The sequence below is a fragment of the Marmota monax genome, unplaced genomic scaffold, assembly GCF_021218885.2.
Source record: "Marmota monax isolate L192 unplaced genomic scaffold, Marmota_monax_Labrador192_F-V1.1 WCK01_AAM20220418_F8-fsc00004, whole genome shotgun sequence".
Classification (NCBI taxonomy): domain Eukaryota; kingdom Metazoa; phylum Chordata; class Mammalia; order Rodentia; family Sciuridae; genus Marmota; species Marmota monax.
The window spans coordinates 27,450,390-27,469,274 of NW_026692881.1; the positions used below are offsets into that span (position 1 = coordinate 27,450,390).

Sequence of the window (18,885 nt, forward strand, 5' to 3'; positions counted from 1 at the left end):
GGGGGGGGGCAGACTAATAGGATTTTCGTCTGTCTGCCTGGCCTTGCTAGGGTGGATGTCCTCATGGTGTAACTGGCTGTACCAAAACTTCTCGAGGGTTCTGTTTTAACCCTTGGAAGGGAGGCTTTCGGAGCCATTTGTGTGGAGTTGGAAGGCTGTGTCTGGGTTTTCCTCTGCTTGTAAGTTGATGTGGTGTGGCGGATCAGCCACGTGGCCCCGCTGCCCCTGTTCCCACAGCAAGCTTTTGCAGATTGTGTGTGTGCATGTGCGTGTGTGTGTCTGCTTGCTTGTGTGTGGGGTGTGTGTGGCCTTTCCCACCTCCTACCACATCACCTCTTTGTAGCTTTGCTATTTCAAGTTCTGCATCTTCCTCGATAAGACTTCAGCCATTTGCCCCAGGTACATGGACTTCTTCCCCCAGTGGAAAGTATGAGTCAGCAGACATTTTTATTTGGTGGATTCCTGGTCTTTTTTGTACTTCTTTCAAGGCTGCAGTAACTTAGTTTAAAAATATTTTGATTACTTCTGTGGTGGTGCTGCTGATCTTCTGTTTGTGTGTTTTAGGGGGAAATTGCGACTCTTGATTTTACCCCTCCACCCGCAGATACTTTCAAGACTGGCACGAAGGCGATGGTACAGTTGTTCTTGCTGGCACACTTCCTGTTGGACCCTCCTCTCTCTTGATTAAGGCCTAGTACGTCTTGCGCTCAGAAAATGGCTTAGAGGCAGGCTTGGTTGGAGAACAAGCCCAGACCCTAACTCTTGGTGACTGGGTGAACCCATGGTGGCCTGAGGCCTACTACATCTCTGGGATTGCTGGAAAATCCTGTTCCCCGGGGGGTTACGAATTGTGGAGGCCCAATAGGATAGTGATCCTTATCTTGGTGTGGAAAGGCTGGCTGGGGCCATGTCACTGGGAGACCAGCCGAGACCAGACCAGCTGTTGAATCTTTACACCCGGAGCTGAAGTGCCCCTTGTTTGGCCGAGCAGTTCGTCTTTCTCCAAACCACCTGGCACGGTGCAGGCCATGTGAAGCTCTTTCTCAGGAGGAAGATGGAGTAAATTACAGAGCTCATTGTTTGGAGGACTGAAACCATCACTATTCCTCCATGAACAGGTAGTATTGTTCTCCCCTGCTTCTATTTGCTGAGGCTTGATGCCCATGTGGGCAAACAGAGGGACGTTTTATTAGAGACCCAGCACCATGCTTTCAGTGTTCATTCTCCCTCAGTGTCTGCTAGACCAGCACGAGGCCCAGCCAAATGGCATCGAGCTGTAATTTTAGTGTGATCATCAAAGGATAAATGGCCAAAACCAAACAAAAGAAGCAAAGGGAAAAATAAAGGGGAAACCTCAGACAAATCGAAATTGTTCCCAGAGTACACCGGGCAGCTTGGTCGCAGGGCAGCTTGGTCGCAGGGTGGGTGGGGAGAAGACAGAGTGGCGCCCCTCCCGGGCACCCCTTGCATACTTCTTCCCCGCACCCCATTCTTCACTTAAGGGCTTAAATGCAATGTGATTGTCAGGAGGAATTTTCTTCCCTGGAAACTTTGAACTGTCTCACCTTAATACATACTGTATTTCAGCTGGAGCTGGGCATGCTGCTCTCCTAAGCTGTATCCTAAAATAGCCTCCTAGTATGACACCGTGCATCACATGAGATTCACCCCCTCTCCCTCCTGTCCCTCCTGTAATCTCAGGACTGGCCAAGTCCACCGTTTGTATGAATGGCCTCTGAGTGATTCGGTAGACCTGGCGCGCTCATAGGTTTGGAGCTGATCTCAGTTGCCTTGTTGGGATCCCCCCATTTTTGACAATCTCCTAGTTCCCTTTAGGTTTGAAAAGACAAGGGCAATATAAACGAGCACATTCTCCCAAAAGAATAACAAATGTAACTGGAATGAAAATTAAAAGGGCTTTTAAAGAAGACTGCTATTTAATTTTGTCGCCTTTGTGTGTATGTGTGTGTGTGTGTGTGTGTGTGTGGGTTTGGGTTTGGACCCAGGACCTTGTGCATGCTAACCTGCATTCTCAGCCCCCCTGACTTTCTGGAAGTATCACTGAAGGGGAATATGAATACAGCACATACACAGATCTTCATAGAGTGGTAGACAGACTTTCACATGTGAATGTCCACGAGATTAACATCCAGATCAATATATAGATTGGAGTTGGAACATCTTTCCTGTAGGGAGCCATGTAAAAAAATATTTTAGGCTTTTTGGGCCATATGGTCTCTGTTGCAACTGTTCAGTTGAGCTCTTGTTGTTTGAAAACATCTGAAGATAGACATAAAGGATGAAGTCTGGCCATGTGCCAATAAAACTTTATTTATAAAAGCAAACATTGGCTGGGTTTTCTGACATCTGGTAAAGAAAATCCCTAGAAGTCTCCTTCTTCCCTTCTCTTCCCAGTCATCTGTCTTCTTCCTTTTTCCTGCTTCCAGTGAAAATTCTTTTTTTTGGGGGGTGGGGGGTGGGGGGGAGAGGGTTCCTGATTGAACTCAGGGGCACTCGACCACTGAGCCACATCCCCAGCCCTATTTTGAATTTTATTTAGAGACAGGGTCTCACTGAGTTGCTTAATGCCTTGCCATTGCTGAGGCTGGCTTCTAGCTTGGGGTTCTCCTGTCTCAGCCTCCCGAGCCTCTGGGATCACAGGCATGCACCACGGTGCCCGCCCCTTGTGAAAATTCTAATGGTGGATTAGTCTCTCCTGGTTTTTGACTTCATGTACATGGAGTCATTCAGAACATAGTGTTTGGTGCCTGTGCCTACGCAGCATTGTGCCTGGGAGTTACACCCCTATCATTGTGGGTGGCAATGACTTGCCCTTTTGCATTGCCACGTAGCGTTCCATGTACAAACATGCCCCATGCGTCTGTCCTTTCTCTGTTTTTGTATATTTGGTTTACTTCCAGGCTTTTGCTAGTATGAATAAAGTCTAGAAACACCCCCCACCCCGCCCCGTGCCTCCTTTCCACCAGTCACCAATCACCAATCACCAGGAGTGGATTTGGAAAGATGGAGGGGTGTATATGTGTTTAGCTTTTTTGAGTTTTATCTTTTGAGAGAGGTCTGAACACTGGACAGTTGTCATTGAGACGCACTAGCAGAGTTATTAGGTATGCGAGTGGAATGTGGTGGGGGGGGAAATAGAAGTATCTAGTTGTGATCGGAGGCCAGTTTGCCCACGTTTCACTGCTGGCCCTTCACGTAGTTTGGCCTCTGGTTCCAGCCCTCAGGACCTCCTCCCGCCATCGCCCTTCACTGGGAAGAGGAGGAGCAGGCTGGGTTGCAGACACCATAGAACAGCTCCCCAGGGGAGGCCTTGCAGGTGACTGTAGCTCAGTGTTTAGGCATTTCTGTTGCCTGCCCCAAGGGAGCTCTTCCAAAGCTCCTGCTATCATCATGATTCCCACCCCAAGAGAAGTGTTGTAATCAAGGTCAAGAGCCACAGAAGATGTTTCCCCTGGTTTTCAGAAGGGCTACTTCAACCAATTAAGCCTTTGTTTTAAGAGTATTTTGGCCAGAGGTTGATATTTTAACACTAAGTCAGATGTGATTTAGGGAGGGAGAAACTTCAAGCAGCAAAAACAAACTGTGTAGACCTTTCTTAGTTGTTTCTCTTCTAAGATGTGATGTGGTTTGTGTGTGCGCGTGTGCATATGCGTGCTCGTGTGTGTGTGCAAAGACAACCAGGAGAGGATCCAGAAGAAATGGACCGTTTTATTTGTTTACACAGCTGAGCGGTGGAGACTCTGCAGCTCTGCAGTGGGTGTTGCTTGCTTTCTTGTCCTTATGCCTGTAAGATTCCTGCTTGGTCCTAGAACTCCAACGCCAGGGCCACCAGGATTCTCCTCTGGAGACTGAGTGGTTTTTGGAGCCAGGGAGAGGAGGTACAAACTGGAGGGTAAATATTGTGCCATGTTGATCCCTTATTCCTGACATGACCAGGATGTCTTGTTCACATCTTAAAGTCATTAAGACTTGAGAGGTGCTACAGCTGAGTTCCTCTCTTTGCCAATAGGATGGATAGGGCCAGAGATTAGTACCAGAAGATTTGACCAAAATTTAATTAAGAGGTGGCAGTGTTTGCCAGGCTGCGTCATACTTTGGGTTTCTGATGATGGTGGTCTCTGTGTTCTGGGCCTGTCTTCTCACCCACCCCAAGTTCTGGCCTTTCTGGGTTCATGAGGATTTGCAGATCTGGGCTGAATGGGGGACTCCCAGGAATGAGTTCAGTTCTAGGTGTGGTCGCCCCCATGCTTTCCCTTTAGGCTCTGGCTCTGAGGTTACACTCCCACGTTCCCTAAAGAACTGAAGAGTGCTGGGCCCAGTTGTGCACACCTATAATCCCAGCAACTCGGGAGTTCGAGACGGGAGGATCGCGAGTTCAAAGACAGCCTCAGCAATGGTGAGGCACTAAACAACAACTAAAAAATATTTTTAAAAATAAAAATAAATAAAACTGGCATTTGAAACATCGCTGGATTTTGAGAGAAAAGGGATTTCCACCTGTTTTGCTCACTGATGAATCTCCAGGGGCCTGGCACACATACGGACACTACATATTTTTAGTGAATGAGGGTTCTGAATATGGATTTAACAATTAGGCACAAAGTCACTGCTGCTGAATTGAGTGAACCTCCTGAGTGAGTTACTGGCATCCACGGGCTTTGTCCAGCTTCTCTAGTGAAGGGTAACAACCACCATATATATAACTTTCACTTCTGTTTGTAGAGGAGTATGGGGAATTGAACCCAGGGCACTTAGCCACTGAGACACATCCCCAGCTCTTTGAGGTTGGCCTTGAACTTGTGATCCTCCTGCCTGAGCCTCCTGAGTTGCTGGGATTCAAGTCATGCACCACCATGCCCAGCACACTTCACTTCTTTAAGATGGACGTGATATCTTTATTTTATTTACTTATAATTACACAGTACTGAGGATCGAACCCAGTGCCTTACACGTACTAGGCAAGCACTCTACCGCTGAGCTACACCCCTGGCCCTTCATATTTATTTATTAAAAAATTTTTTTAGTTGTGAATGGACAAATACCTTTATTTTGTTTATTTATTTCCATGTGGTGCTGAGGATTGAACCCAGGGCCCCACAGGTACTAGGCAAGCAGGTGCTAGGCGAGAGCTCTACCACTGAGCCACAACCTCAGCCCCTTATTTATTTTATTTATTATATGTGGTGCTGAGAATTGAACCCAGTGCCCCCCACATGCTAGGCGAGTGCTCTTCCACTGAGTTTCAGCCCCAGCCCATCAAATACCAGTTTTAAACACCCCACCCCTTCAGTCTCTAGGTCTCTGGCACAGTCCAAGAGTGGTATTTTGTGATTCACGGTTTTGATTTTTCAGCCGGCTCAAGGTTGCGCATGGCCTCCTTAGAGTTTTCTGAAATCAATCAATTGATCGTTTATTGACTGCTCATCCATTTTCAGTTGCTGAATCAAAATTGAGGCCTGGCAGGTCCTGGATTGGGATGACATTTTCTCATTTTGAATGGGAAAGTGACTGCTGGGCTTTCTGAGGCCTTTTCTCTGTGCTCATGTGCAGCGGCCAGCTACTCTGCAGAGCTGAAGAGGAGGCGTTTGTTGGTGAGGAGCAGCGTGGACAGAGCGTTTGGTTTCTCGGGGTCAGAGGCGATAGCAACCGTTAATGATAGCAGCTTATGTTTATTGAATCCTTCTGATGCATTGGGTCTGATATTAAGTACTTTATGTGAATTATTTATTGATTCTTTATGACACACAGGGAAATCTGAAAGGGTAGTTACTGTTATCATCACCATTATCCTCAGTTTTGTAAATGAAGAAACCTGTTTTGTCCAAGGTCAGTTAGGATTCAGAGGAGGCCTGTGAGTGGAGAGGGACTGCCAGCTCAAGGCTGGGTGTGGCTCAGCGGCAGAGCACTTGCCTAGTATCCCTGAGATCTTGGGTTCCATCCCTGGCTCCGAGTGAGAGTGCTCAGGGGGGCCTAGGCAGAGGCTGCTACCCAGCTTTCTGGACTATATACTAGCAATCACCTGGTAACTGCTCAAAGATAGAGAATCCTGGTTCTTCTCCTTGGAAATTTCCATTCAGGGGGATCCTGTAGGTCAGCCTCTTCTGAACCCAGAGGCACCTGGGAGTTTAAGATGCATGTAGCTGTCCCATGCTCTTTCATGTTCTGTAGGCCTAGGGTAGGTCTCCATGGTTGTGGTTTTAGCGAGTTTTTGGGTAAAGCTAAGGACCCTTTTCTGGGGACAGCACTTGGAGGACCACTCGATGAGGACCGTGGTTCCCACCTCTGGCTGTGTGTGAGTCACCTGGGAAGGTTGAGCAATGCCCAGGGCCAGGCCCTGCCCCAGAAAACTGGCTCACCGTGCCTGGGGGCTGGTCCTTGCGTCCCTGGTTGGCCAATGCTTTCCCGGTGATCCTGGGGAACTCCAGTTTGGGGCATCCGGGAGTCTGCACCCTTCCCTGCTCAGTGTCTCCTTAGAGGGCAGTTGTTGCAAGGCCTTTTTTTTTTGTTGGTTTCTTTAATTTTCTTTGCTAAGGGGTCAAAAGAGGCCGTTGTTCTGAAGGATGGCTTGTGTCTGTTCAGGTGGTAGAACACTTATGAACAGGTAGTGGATGACACCCCGGTGGCCTAGGTTAGTACCGGTGAGTGACAGTGGGATCTGGTATCATTCAGGCCAGGGTAGGAGCCCGAAGTGGGAGGGAGCCTGGGAGTCTGTGGCTCAGATTTGCAGGTCATGCCTAATCGCAGATCCAGGGTCAGCCGATCTGGGGTGGGGCCTGGGCTTCTGCATTTCTTGACAAGCTTCCCAGGTGACAAGCTTCCCAGGAGGTGCGGATGCATATGCCCCAGACTCCTCTGGAGTGCAGCAAAGATAATGCATTTTGCTAGGCCAGGAAACTGACTGGGGCGCAGGGAAGTGGTCAGGGAAGTGGATTGGTTTGTCAAAGGTCCCACATCTTGGCGGAAATAGGGCAGGCTGAGAATCCAGGAGTCCACCTCCTGGTCATTTCCATCTTTTAAGTAGAAGTTAGTGTCTTGTCTAAGCCACCAGCAGTTGTCTTGCATTGGCAAGATGAAATAAAGCAATCTAGTTTTTACCGTTTTTTGCTCATGTCATTTTAAAACATAAATCTGCTCTAATTGTACCTTTGTATTTGCATGTATTGAGAGGTATCTCTTCATTTTCCACATGTTAAGGCTTGGTGGGAACCAGCCTGCCTGGTTTGGGAGAGGGCTGGTAAGGGTCAGGGGGAGTGTCTGTCCGCCATCTGTGTGCCCCTCCTGGGCCATAGTGCTGAGTGGCAGTCAGCTGGTTGTGTTTTCTTAGTAGAACTTGTAAGTTCCACTTTATAATATTTACTTTTTATTAAGTCCCTGAAAATCATGGGGCTGTTTAGCTGAGCACAGAAATTTCTAAATGGGTTATGACTGACATTTGGAGGCTTATCAGGCTTAGCACTTAATTTGTTTCTGGAGTTTGATTTGGTTGGATGGTATCAAACCCTGATCAAACAGATAAGTGGCTGCAATTTTTCTTCTTCTTTTTTAAAAACCGGTTTACCTTGAAATCTCAGCATACTCTTCAATTAAATAAAAATGGCAGCAGACCACATTATTCCTGAGGGTTTCACTAAAACCACTGGTGCATTAGGTACATGCACCGTGATTCTCTGTCGAGTGATGTGTGTTTGCATTGGTTGGTAGAGCTGTGGGTGGGTGGGATGGCTTGATGGAAGTTTCTCGGCCTCAATACTTACTCAGTGCTGTTTAGGACTGAGTAAGTTCTTTATCGCAGGGAACTAACTGTCCTGTTCACTAAAGGAGGTGTGTGTAGCCCTATCCCTGACCTCTGCCCTCTTGATTCTACTAGCACCCAACAGAAGTGTGACAACCAAAATTGCCTTTAGAAATTGTCCAGTTCCTCTGGGGGTCACAATGACCCCTGGATGGGAGCTGCGGGCTTTGTAGAACAGTGTCAGGAGTTGCCCTGCCCCCAATGGTGTGGTGGTGGTACCTTTGCATTTCCTGGACCCAGGTGGGTGGTTCAGTTTTTGCGTCTGTTTTCATGGAGATAGCCTGGGTTTCTGGCTTAGTTCTGCTGAGTTTGTTTCGTAATCTGCAAAATGGGGAGAAGGGTAGTGCCTGTTTTCAGATGGGGAGGGGTCGTGGGTAGATGAGACAAGGTGTAATGAGCTGGGCAGGGCCATGGTGCAGGGAAGAGCTTAGTGGCCGCTTTCCCTGCGGGGACTGTGAAGTGCTGGCTTGCAGGTTTAGAGCATGCCTTATCCTGATATGCATTGTGTAGTTTTTATTTGCTGTCAGGAACATCACACATGATAAATTTGATAACCTGGACTATCTTTGCTGGGTAACAAAGATTTATGACTACTGTTGGTAGCTGTTTGCATTTCTCTCATGTCACTTAGAAATGTCTGCCTGGTCCTTGTTACTTTTATTTATTTATTTTTGCTCTGCTAGGGTTTAACCCAGGGGTGCTTTACCACTGAGCTCCATCCTCAGTCCCACCCACCCCTCTTTTTTTAAGATACAGGTCTTGCTGGGCACAGTGGTGCTCGCCTGTAATCCCAGCAGCTGGGAAGGCTGAGACAGGAGGATCTTGATTTCAAAGCCAACCTCAGCAACGGCGAGGCACTGAGCAGCTCAGTTGAGACCCTGTCTCTACATAAGACCCAAAATGGAGCTGGGGGATGTGGCTCAGTGGCTTAGTGCCCCTGAGTTCAATCCCTGGTACACCCCCCTAAAAAACAAAACCAAAAAAATACAGGTCTTGCTAAGTTGTCCATGTTGGCCTTGAGTTTGATATCCTTGTGCCTCGATTTCCTAAGTACCACTGAGACTGGCTTCTTGTTACATTAAAATAAAATGTATGCTCTTCTGAAGGGCTGAGATAGCTCATGTATGTGCTTTTCATGTCCCTGTAGCACATGCGGTGGTTTCTAGGACATAGTAGCTGTTCATCAAGTGGTGTGTGTTTAAATACATGACTGTAGGCAGAAGAGAGGTTGAGTGGGGTGTATCAGAGGCAACAACTAGAAAGTTCTTTTTGAATTTTTTAAAAAACAGCTCCTGGGCTGGGGATATAGCTGGAGTTGGTAGAATGTTTGCTTTGCATGCACAAGGCCATGGGTTCAATCCCTAGCAACATACAAACACACACACACACACACACACATACACACACACACACAAAGTAGCTGCCAGGTTCAGTGGCACACACCTGTAATCCCAGCGGCTCTGGAGGCTGAGGCAGGAGGATGGTGAGTTTAAAGGCAGCCTCAGCAATGAGGTGCTAAGCAACTCAGTGAGACCCTGTCTCTAAATAAAATCTGAGATAGGGCTGGGGATGTGACTCAAGTGCCCCTGTGTTCAACTCCTGGTACCCCCCTTCTCCCAAAACAAAACAAGATACAAAAACAAAAACAAAAACAAAAACCCCAGCTCCTTTCACAACATAAAAGGTCAGTAATAATAATTGTTTTTTTTTTTTTTTTTTTTTTTGTTGTTGTTGTTTGTTTTTTGGGCACTCCACCAAATTATTTGAGAAGGATGTTCTATTCTTTTGTCAACTTGATGTTGTTTTCCAGGTTTCAGGGTTTGAGCGTTTGCAGTCTGTCTTAATGCCTGTGGCATTGCTCAAACAACCAGTGGACGTGGTTGAACTGCTTTATATTTGTATGATTGCCTTCCAGCTTTCATAATGCTCAGAGGTTATTTGGCTTTTAAAGGTGATATTCTTATTCTTATTCTTTTTTTAAATAGCAAATAGTATTGTCCATTGGTTTGGGGGATTAAACCCAGAGATGCTCTACCACTGGGTTTTTGATTTAAGACAGGGTCTTGCTAAGTTGCCCAGTCTGGCCTTGAACTTCTGATCCTCCTGAGTAGCTGGGATTGTGACCATGCGCCACCACACCCAGCACATGTTTTAGACTTTGATGTGATTATCTATCATTCCTGCAGAGGACTTCAAAACGTGTAAACAAGGGTTTTCCGACTTGTGGATGGATGAGCCTGCACCAAGTCATTGCTTTCTGTTCCCGAACTCTGTGCCTTTCTGAATTTTGATGTTGCGATGAAGCACCAGCCTAAATGGCTTTAGTTGAAAATTGGGAAATTTTCCAAGGCTTGAGAATGGATGTGGTGTGGCTGTGGCCCATCCTAAGGGAGCAGGAGATCCTTCCCACTGTGGCTTTGGTAGGACTGCCCTGCAGGGAAGACAGCCTGTGTCAGGAGTCGCTCAGTTGATTCAGTAAGCATTGTTGATGATTGAAATTGAAGAATTGTGAAGACAATTCATCTTGAGGAACAGAGAGCATCGGTGTGAGCCAGGCTGCTGGGAGCAGACATTGACATACGGGCCGTCATCAAACTAATTGTTGTTTGAATTACCTGTTATGATCCGATGACAAATCTGCCTTGCTCCTGCCACTGGAGCAGAAAATGTAGCTTGAATTGGCGTGATGTTAGCAAGTGTAAACTGTACTTCAACAAGATGGATAAACCCAATTATGGGGCAGACCTGTAGAGAGAAAATCCATTTAAATCTCGTAATGTTAAGCAGAGCTGTGTTTAATTCATTTGGACCAATTTGGGAATGATGTATGAGTGTTGGTGAACATTAGTCAAAGGGGCGACCACTGGGGGAAAGGGATGTGCCGGTGCTGCAGCCACTCTGGGGAGGCAGCCTGCACTAATGGCGGGGAAAGGCAGAAATGACAAAACGATGTACTGACTGCCACGCAGGGAGCGTGTTGTGTAAATGAACCAATAAGGGAAACATGTGAAGCAGGAAGGAGAAGAGGCGCTGCTCCCAGATGCCAGGCACAGTCTGAGGCGCACAGGAAACTTGAGGTTCCTGGTGTTTCCAGCCCCTGGTAACCCTTGTGGGCTCTTCTGGGTCTTGGAACAGGCCTAGCAAAGCTCTGCCTAGAAAGCAAAAGAGTGATTTAAAAGACAGAGGGTAGCTCAATTTAAGTTGATGTCCTGGGATACTTGATTCTCTCTTGGAAAGCAGGAAGGTACGATGGTTATTCTGACACGTCTATTATGCATATTTGCAAGAGTTTGGAAGGTCTCGTCTAATTGAAAATTCTAGTTTTAGAATAGCTAGGGACTGGTGGCTCAGCCTTGTACACAGTAGGTGCATTATGGGTGAGGTAAATGAAAAGAGGGGCCTGAAGTCAGGGAGCTTTCCTGCCTGGACCCAGTGTGTTCCCACATTCCAGCTCATTGGGGTATGGAAGGACCTCGTATCGCAGTGTCACGTAGCGCTCGTTCCTGGCTTGCGTTCTCAGGACTTCTGTGATTTTCACATAAAGATTTATGATTTTTACCAAGGATGTCCTTAGATGACGGTAGCCTCCTTTTATTTTGGGGAGGAGCTTGATGAAGCACCCAGTGTGAGTGGTCATTGTTTGCTTTTTTTCTTTTAGTTTGGGGGTTTTCTTCTTTCTTTTCTTTGTGGAATGGGCTGGACTTGGAAACTGCTGTTGAAAGGAGAACTTTAAAGACCAGCATGTGTCAGGAGCTTGGCAATGGGCGGTTGGGAGGTTCATGGCTCTGCACTCTCGCCTCAGCCCCCATAAATCTCACGATGTAAGTGGAGGTTGAAGCCCTGAGAATTCTGCCACTGGGGGACTGTTCATCGTATGAAGGGGGACATGGTGTACAGTGAGTGCCCGTTCTGGGCAAATCTTTTCTCCTAGAGGCAAAATTTGGTGGGATTTTACTTTCTAATTTTCTCGGGGTTAAATTCAGTTGAAGAAGCACTAAGGGGTTAATAATAATAATAATAAAAAAAAATGTGAGACCCAACGATAACATTTCAGAACTTTGGGATGAATTGGGATATCCTAGTCTACTTACCAGTAGAATGTAGGTAAAGCACTTTGAGAAAATCTACTTAACATGTGCACTAAAATGCCCCTCAGTTTGTGCTGCCCCATGGTAGACCCCTGAATCCCTTAGGAACAAGAAAGTAGGGTCATTAAATGAACTGGGAAGGAACATACAGGGATGCATTTTGGAATCTGAAGATGTTTGCACTGAAGGAAACAGCAGCCCTAGTGTTTAGTGAGTTTGATGAGAGATTGTTGTCTGCTTTGCTTCAAAAGTGGGTGTCAGTGGCTCAGAGGCAGAGCACTTGCCTGGCATGCGTGAGGCACTGGGTTCCATCCTCAGCACCACATAAAAATAAAATAAAGGTACTGTGTTCACTTATACCTAAAAAATAAATATCTAAAAAAAAAAGTGGATGTCAGATTTATACTCCTGAGGGTGGGGTCAGACATGGGAATTGGGCAGGTGGTGACTCCCCACCTTGCAGCTTGGAATGGGCTCTGTGTGTTGGGGGTGAGTCTTAGGGCCCTTTGGGTGTCTTTCCTGGTTAGCTTCCTGCCTTCTGGAACTATCGCCAAGCTGAAATCTTGCTGTCATATGCAAAGAGGAACCTTTGTTCTTTGGATTAATCCTTAGGATATAGACATGTATCAAGACCTAGGACGGAGTGAGATGCAGACATAAAACAGTGAGGTATCTAAATGGGGACTTGACTGATGTGTGGAATGCATGAGGCTGAATGCAGAATTGTTCCAGGAGTCACCAAGTTCTGAACTTGATTCTTATCCTTAAAATCAAAAAACAAACCTCCCCCGCTTCCTCCTTCTGGTTTTCAGTTGCTTAGTTTTTATTCTGGAATCCAGCAGCATTTATTTCTTCATGATTCCTAGAGCAGCCTGTTAATTAATGTGTTTAGACCTTTTTTCCCTTGAAAGGAGACTTAAGTGTGGTTTAAAAATGTCCTTAAGCGAAGGACTTGTTTACCAAGCCACCAGTGTGTCTTAGGCACCCTTATTTGGTTTGTGTTGTCTTGAAACTTGTCACTAGCCACAGTGTCATAATGAAACCAGATGATAGACGTCTCCCTGCAGAAGACCAAAGTGTGAAGCCATGTGTATTAGAATTTGTATTGGAACTGGGCTCAGGCTTGACTTGGAAAAAGCCTCAGGGATGTGGGGGCCTCTTTCCTTGGAGCAGAATTTCAGCCCCCACCCTGCCACCCCCCCCCCCAAACAAAAAGGAGGAAAAAGCTGCTTTGCTGGGATCCCCTCCCCCGTTTTTTTTGAGGGGGTACCCGGGGATTGAACTTAGGGGCACTTGACCACTGGGCCACATTCCCAGCCCTATTTTGTATTTTATTTACAGACAGGGTCTCACTGAGGTGTTTATTGCCTTGCTTTTGCTGAGGCTGGCTTTGAATTTGCTATCCTCCTGCCTCAGCCTCCCCAGCTGCTGGTAATACAGGTGTGTGCCACCATGCCTGGCCTGCCGGGGTCCCTTTTCACTTGTTCAAATTTGCCAATTTATATCCACTAGAAAATAAATCCTACAGTTTTGCTTCTGTGATTTTTGTCATTTTAGGGTGGCTCAGGAAGAGCACCCAGAGAGTTGTTCCTGCAGGTTGGGTTGGGTACCCGCCATCCCACCTGGTCTCTGAGAAGGCAACAGTCATTAGGTGGTCCCTAATGCAATTTGGGGGAGTGGCAACCCCCAGCCACCCTGGTTTGCATAGTTCGAGGAGCAGGGCAGTGACTCTCAGTGGGACCGGAGCCCGTGACCTGACACGTAAGCAGTGCACACTCAAAACCACACACCACATGCAAAGCAGCGATGGCTTTGGTTTCGGCCTTCGTGGTTGTGTTATCGCTGCTTTCGCCTGAGAGTGCATTTTTTATCTCTCGGTCTGACTTCTGGTTCCGTTAGGGTTGTGGTTCCCACTTGCCCTTTGCAGCCCGTGGATGTGTGTGCTTTGGAACCAGGCTGACCAGGGCTGCTGGCCAGTGGAGGACCGAGGCAAGCCAGTCCAGGCATGGTGTTCCCCAGGGGCCTGGGGACCCTGGCAAGTGGCAGCAGAGCCACCGGCTGTCACACGCCTCTCCACGGGGCTTCTTCTGTCTTTCAGCATTCCTTATGTAACAGCTCTAAGGACTGATGTGAAAACATCTAGAACAGCTCCGATTGATCTTCCTGTTCTGTACACCGCGCCCAGTCCTCTGCTCTCCTGTGGTCTCCTTTGGCTTTTCCTTATTAACTGGTTTCCAGGTCAGAATTTCCCCGGGAAGCATGAACTTTCTTTACTCTGTATTTCATTTTCATCGCTTTTAAAAAAACACACATCATGCCGAACATTTCAAAGGGGGCCAATCGCTGCACTCTTCTGCGCCTCCATTTCACACCTGTGAGAAATGGGTTCCACCAGGGACTTGGCTGTTTTGCAGGTCATTGTGAGATGGAGTCGGGGGCCTAGGCTGGTGCCTGGCACGTAAGGAAGGTTTACGGTGGGTGTCCCAGTGGCACCGTTTTCATGAAAACTTCCGTGGCAGGTTGGTGACATGGTACTGCATATCCTCTCCTGCCCGCGTCCCCAACCTCACAAAGGAATCCAATCCTGAGTTATTTCTCCTGCAGGAGAGGAGGCCGGAAGACCTTTTGAAGAGAGTGATGGCAAAAGAGGTCCCGTTGTGACAATTTATCTCCCCATGGAGGGGAGAAAACAAAAACAAAAAACCTAGAGGGGAGACTGGACTTGGAATTATTCAGCCTCTGATGGGCATGAAATTAGTGACAGCAAGACAGGAATTTGTGGCCTTTTGGTCATAGTGTCTGCTGTCTTCTTTGGTCCAATTTCTATTGCTTAGAACTTCATTAAACAAAAAACTTAAAATGTCATCCTTTCCCATCTAAAAGGCAGAGTCGTGAGTTTGGTGACACTACTTCTTTAGGGGACTTTTCCTTGGGCCGCCATGGTCAGGCTCTCGTTTGTCTCAGTCAGTAATAAGCGTGTAACTGCCCCATCCTCCTCCAATTTGCCTCAGAGAGGAGCCTGCTAGTTGGTTACCAGGGCCAAGAGACCTTGGGGACTTGTGATTGGAAGCTGGCTGTCTCGGGGTCTCCGGGTGCTGCCCCCTGAGGGGAGGAAGCGCTGGCCTGTCAGCTGGATGGGGCTCTCCTGAGCAAGAAGTGAGTGTCCAGCCAACTCAGGCGGTGCACGGTGCACGGGGAGCTTGTCCCTAATGATGGATTCCCAGTTAAGAAGCGACATCGATTCTCCCAGTGACTTGAAGGCAGCCGTTGTTTCTTTACCACCTCCTGGCTCCAGAAGGTAGCCTTCAACCCTCCTCATTTGCAGAAGGCTGAATTAAAACACAGTGCCTTGAGATCTGTGGGTTTATTGCTATCTTTCTTTAGCTTTTCAGAGGCCACAATAAAAAAGAGCAGGAGTGAAATGTGAGGTGTCAGCAAGCCGTCATGCTGTGGACTCTCCCCCACGCTCCCGCTCTTGGCCTGGGGAGGCATAAAATAATAGACGAATGTGATTCCACCTTCCCATCCCTCCTCGCCCCCTCATTGCAAAAGGACTTGCACTTCCGCAGGGTTTGTTAATCAGAGAGCTGCGGCTGGGAGGGGGCCTTGGCTGTCCTGTAGTGTCCGGGGCCTTAGGCTAAGGAAGTTGCTTGCGGTTCCCTTCCTTCTAACACTGGTTTGTCCTGGCCTGGGGGATGCTATTCAGCCAGGGCCGATGTACCTTTTTAATTGGTTAGTTCCTCTAAGTGCTGATTTATTCCCTACCTATCAGAAATGTCTTAATTTACTTAATCTAATAGCCACCCCCCCTCCAATTAACACCCCAACAAAAGTATTTCCCCAGGCAGCACTCGGTGAGGCGAGATATTTTTCTCCGGGGAGAACCTCTCCTTTGTGTATGGCGTAGGGAAGAATTAATTACGGGAGAGGATGAGGCTTAATAATTGGAGTTAGGGCCCAGGAGCGCTGAACATGCCTACATCTGCCAGTTGTGGCTGTGGAGAGATTATTCTCCAGGTCTAGGTTTGCTCATCTGTGAAATGCCCCCACAGGATGTATGTGGTGGCAAGACCAATTAGTAGCCAGAAAAGTGGCCCATGTGGTGTTGAGAGTTTTTGCTGTATGCTGGGAGCGATGGTGCTTGCCTGTAAATCCCAGTGGCTCAGGAGGCTGAGGCAGGAGTATTGTGAGTTCAAAGTCAGCCTCAGCAAATTAGAGAGGTCCTAAAGCAACTCATCGAGTCCTTGTCTCTAAATAAAATGTAAAAAAGGGCTAGGATGTGGCTCAGTGGTATCACTGGGTGACCCTCCCCGCCCAAAAAAAAAGTTTCTGCTGTGACAGAGGCATTCTGGGATGGAGGTACCCCCTTGGCACTGAAGTCTGATAGGCCTGGGGACTTGAGGCTGTGCTGTCCACTGATGGCGTGTGGTCCTTGGCCTGTTGTTTAACCTCCTTGAGCCTCAGTGTTACCTGTAAAATGGGGGTGAAACCTCAGGATTAAGTGGACAACGTGTACAGCCGTGGCGCAGTGCCCTGCATGCCCAGACAGCAGTAGATTGTTTTATTTAAAGGAAGGACAGATGGCTGTGAGCCTGGCTGGTTCCCACAGTGGCTTGGGTACCTCTGACCATCCTTGTACTAATGAAGGACAAGTGGGCACGGTTTGTGGTTGATTTTGTTATGTCCACCTTTTTGGTTTAAATTTCTTCTGCTTTTCAGAAGCGGGGGTGAGCCACATTCTGCTCGTCAGGTGGATATCATAATAGCGCTTTGAAATGAGCTTCAGGATCCTTCCATGGAATGAAACAAATTCATTTACTACTCAGGTTTTAACTCGTGTTTGAGCTGTACCCTCCCCCAACATAAACACATACATTGATTTCTTTCTTTTTTCTTGTATTACTACAAGGATCAGTTTCTTCTGGCTTAATTCCAGAAACAACATGCCTGTCTTTTTTCATCGTTGAGGAAAAACAGTCTGAAGGCACCATAATTCCTTAAATTGGATTTCGGTTCTTGATCCCCTTATGTTCAGTAAGCAGTGCTCTATGAGACATCATTGTTGAGAAGCAGGAGGCTAGCAGCCTCGCCGTTCCCCCAAGTGCTGCAGCCTCCTGGGCTGAGGCGGTGGGTGGGGTCCCCTTAGAGAAGAATGCTCACCTTCACTTGGGGTGGAAGCATTAATTCCTTTTGGAAAAACGTTGGCGCAAGTTGGGCTGGGTATCTGGTTGTGAGCGGGGTTTGGCTTGGAAGAGGCCTGTGGGTGTGTGTGCACGTGGGTGTGTGTATTCTTATTAACTCTATTAGTGCCGGGGGCAGCTGTCTCTTGGAAGCATTGGGATTCCTACATTCAAATCAAAGGCACCCAGAAGAAATGATAAAGTGTACAGTGTGATCTTCAAAGATGAGGGAATAAAATAGTAGTGGGGAATATTTTCCTGGGTAATTCTACCTTCCCCTTTTTTTAAGAAACATCGAGAGCGTCAGTGGCTTCCTCTTGTTTGACAGATTTCTGGGTACTTGGGCTCTGGAGCCATCAGGCTCTTTATGGAACAGGAGACAGATGATTCGCAGAAAGCAAAATGGAAATGTCTTGGGCTGGATCCGGGCTTGCTCAGGGGAGTGAGTCAGGAGATGTTCTGTCTTCCCTCTTTTCTCTGAGCTGGTTTCACTGAGGGCACAAGCTTGGCACCCACTTACCCAAGAACTGATTAGTTCCTGAAAGAAGCGGTGGGTTGATTGCTTGCAGAGATGATGTAAGCTTTGCTCTGGGGTACATCAACTTGGATTTCTCATGCTTTATCTTATAAAGCCTAAATTAACAGCTGGTTTGGTTTGAGTTCTCCGGGATCTGACTAAGGGATTAGAGTCCATTCTCAAGTGAGTCAATCTAGTTTAATTTATTTCAGGTCTATCAAAAAAGATCAATCAAAGCTCTTTTGAAAGTAAAGCTATAATCGGTCTGCACACTTATAAGTCACTGTTGTTGCACTTGGTGTTTCTCTGGTGGAAAATGCTCTGGCTATGGCTAACAGGATGTATTAGAGCGTTTTCTGCGTTCCTCCCCTTACCTCCCCCAGAAGATTTTGAGGAAGTGTCATGTCTGAAAGCTTGGCTCAGATGGGAGGGAGCTGCATCAACCTCCTGTTCCTGCTCCCTTGGTTTGAGGGTGCTGGATCCCTGGATTGGAAATTTCTAGTTCAGTATAATTTAATACCTGGAGATGAACAAGTCCAGCCTTGTTCATGTCACGATTTTTGCTTATAGGCTTCCTCTTACGGGTATTGGTGCATTGAAAAAAAATTTTTTTTTTAAACACATGATGTTTGAAGTGAAGAATTACATAGTTTGCAAAGTTTAAAGGTGGAAGCATTCTCTGCTATGGTAGACCCAGGTGTTTGTGAGCCTTGGCAGCTACAACCTGAGCTGCTTATTCTTATGTGTTTCTACTAAAATACTTCCCGAGCTTCTACTAATAGGTAAGAACTATTCCAGACACATTTCATATACCAAGAGAAATATCAACTGACCCCAGCTGGCATCATGGGATACACAGGAGGGACAAGCCCAGGATTCTTTTTCTAGGGATGCAATACACATGTACAAGAATAAGGAATTGGCTAAGAACTTGACTCCAGAGTCAGACCCATTTTTGAATTCTGGCTTTGCTGCTTAGTGTCTGCATATGACTTTGAGCGGATACTACTTAAACCTCAGTTTCCTTGTCTATAAAATGGGCATTGTGAAACTGTCTGCAAGGCTTGTTGTGACAATGAAATGAAATAGTACTGTATCCTTTGCTTTTATTTAAAAAAAACTAAAGCCACTATGGGGAAGTTTCCAGGAAGCTGAAACTTTGTTCAAATGCGTTCAACAGACACATCTTTTCGCCATCTTTCCGTCCCATGTGATGGTGCACCTGAGTGTTCTGGCTCAGGCTCACAAGTGTATCAGCAATGCCTGGTACTCTGGACAAATGAGAAA

General features: G+C 47.0%; 1 protein-coding gene across 45 annotated transcripts in view; it reads left to right on the forward strand.

Annotated features, from left to right (window-relative positions):
- Positions 1 to 18,885, forward strand: part of Tcf7l2 (transcription factor 7 like 2) — a 188,100-nt gene that overhangs the window by 14,009 nt on the left and 155,206 nt on the right. The gene's annotated exons all lie outside the window — the stretch shown is intronic.